Here is a 2,748-nt window from a genome sequence, read left to right as displayed (position 1 = left end):
TATACATAAATTGTATTAATTCAAAAGCATGTGATCATTTTCTTTAATATATAGAGTCAGAAACAATTAGCACGAATCGGAGCAGTATATTCTAAAAAAAAAAGCAATAACAATTTATGGTTCTGATATTTCAGGCCCCTCAAAAAGCCGGGCCCGGGTGAATACCCCCGTTTCCCCCTCCCTCTCGACGGGCCTGATCTTAAGGGAGTTAACTCAAAATTCAGATCGGGAAATATAACAGATTCAACGCAATTAATACAGAAACAGGTATGACACTCTATTTTTAGTTAGTGTATATTAGCGTGGGCCGAAAATCCGCTGTTCTGATCGGTAATAGCTAAAATATGGTTCATTAAGCTCTAAAAACAATCTGTGTGAAAGCTAACAATTTTTGGTCAACATCTTAGGCTCGCCCAAGTCCATTAAAGTTCAATGTGCTCTAAAAATTAAAATTTATAATTACATTAATTAATATATGTTTTTTTTTACTGAAATTGCAATTATCTTCAAAAGCATTAGTCTTACATAATTTGGTATATGGACCTTGGACTTTTTTTTCTAGAGAATCGAAGAAAGCAAGGAAAAAATTTTGTTTACCACTTGAACTTTGATGGACTTAGGCGAGCCTAAGACATCGACCAAAAATTGTCATCTTTCACACAGATTGTGTTTAGTGTTTAATGAACCATATTTGAGCTATTACCAATAAAAAGTCTAAAAAACGGATTTTCGGCCCACGCTAGTGTTTATAATCATGCAGAAGAAAATATTTGAATTACCTCAAAGTCCTATGCTTTGATTTATGCAAAATTTTTAATTTTTTTTTAGTTGATCTCACTTTAGATCTACATATGCACAAGCATGGACACACCTTTTAATAAAAGTTTTTGAGAACCTCTATTCCAGCAGCTTGAATTTCAACAGCGAAAATTCCTCAAATGTTGGAAGATCTCAATCGGGAGCAATGTATGTAAGCTTGTATGCAGTTACTATAATTACCTCTCTTCTTTTGCTGAAGTTTGCAGTTTATGAACTGAAGTGCAACAACAACTAACACACAAGTCCTAAGCTTTTACATCTCACTGAAAAAAAAGCCACATAAATAAAAATAGTAATACATACTTGCCACAAAACTATTACACTGTTATTTATTTATGTATTTGACTCTACATATACCCCAGGGGATCTCATGCCGCGCTATGTTTGTAAATATTCGTGAATGTTTGAGTGTATCAAACAGTGTTTTGCTGCAGGAAGGATGTTGCATCGGTCCAGCACGCTCTTAACTCTTTCCCGCCAACGGTCGGCGAAAACGGAAATGCTTATACCTACCTCTATAAATCGTTGATAGTTTCAATATTAAATTATTGCAAATTTGGTCTGCCTGAAATGTCGAAAATGCGTTGCCTGTTGTGGGACATTGAATGTGAGAACCCTTTCTTTGCTTGCTGACATCCCTTTGTTTCGTGTGAATCCTTTTGTTGAGGACAAAAGAGCGATGCAAGAATCGCGTGGTAGCGAAGGCTTCGTTCTCCTCAAAAAAAAAAAAACCCAAATGAAAATGAAATGAAAATCTGAAATTATGAGTGTGCTGAGTGCTTTTTTATTCTACATATACATATTACATATTTTCCATTCAGCTCAGCGCTACACGCTTTGGTGACCCTTTTACGCACGTTTTGTTGTCGCACCCGTTCAATGGCCCAATAATGAATGGTTATGGGCATTTGAACGATAGAACGGTAGTTGGGTGCGATTTCATAGAATAACAAGGCAGCACAACAACAACATCATCATCAGTAGTTATAGTGTTATGCATTTTGGTAAGGATAATGCGCGATTTGGGATATATTGACATGCGATTTCAATTATTTCGATGCCTTTGAATATGATTTTTATGTTCTGTTTACGCGGTGATTGTTGTTTATTATGAATTTCATGCATTATTTTGGAATTATTGCTGCTCGAGTGCGCATTGTCACATAATTTAATAAACAGCAGCGAGTACAAATTCCATTGGCCAACACATGAATGGGTTACAAGAGAACCCGGCAATAAAGAAGTATGAAAAGAATGGTTCAAAAGCGATTTTTTAATAAAATTTTTGTTGAAGTGTAAAAATGAAAGTAAATACATGTACATATGGAACGGGAGGGAAGAGTGTGATTGAAAATGTAAAAATTTATTGAAGAGTTGGGGTCGTGGTGACTGTGCACTAACGCAAATAAATCTAATACTCAAACACTTTAGCTTATGGAAGTATTTCAAATATTTTTCCGAAAATATGACAATAATATTTATTTCTCTCTCAGCACATTACACATCTAATTTTGATGTTACTGCATTTTGCGTACCACATACTTTAGGGCGCTTTACATATGTATTTACATACCTATTTTCCTCACCACTGAGAGACAGTTGTATATGAACAGCATCCCTGCAGTACGGGGGAGCGACTACAGTACTGCTCAATCGGTAGCTACCTGGTAAACTTCGTCAAATACCGATCGACTACTTGCAGTGTATTTCATCGATAACTTTTACAAGGCAATGCCCAGGCGGTAGTCACCATCGGCTCTCTTTGCACTACCGGTAGTTACTAAAGTAGTCACTTGCGTGCTTTATGGGCGCCCTCTGTCGTAGTTTTTCGCTATTCTGCTACCGACTGGTTCGATTCTGCACTACCAGGGGTGGTTAATAGAGTAGCTACTTACCTAGGAGTCGGTGCAGTAGCGGTTCAAAAGAAGC

Source organism: Rhagoletis pomonella, unplaced genomic scaffold (assembly GCF_013731165.1).
Source record: "Rhagoletis pomonella isolate Grant_MI unplaced genomic scaffold, Rhpom_1.0 Rhpom_scaffold_00004, whole genome shotgun sequence".
Classification (NCBI taxonomy): domain Eukaryota; kingdom Metazoa; phylum Arthropoda; class Insecta; order Diptera; family Tephritidae; genus Rhagoletis; species Rhagoletis pomonella.
The sequence above is the reverse complement of the archived record's forward strand: the minus strand, read 5'-3'. Positions refer to the sequence as shown.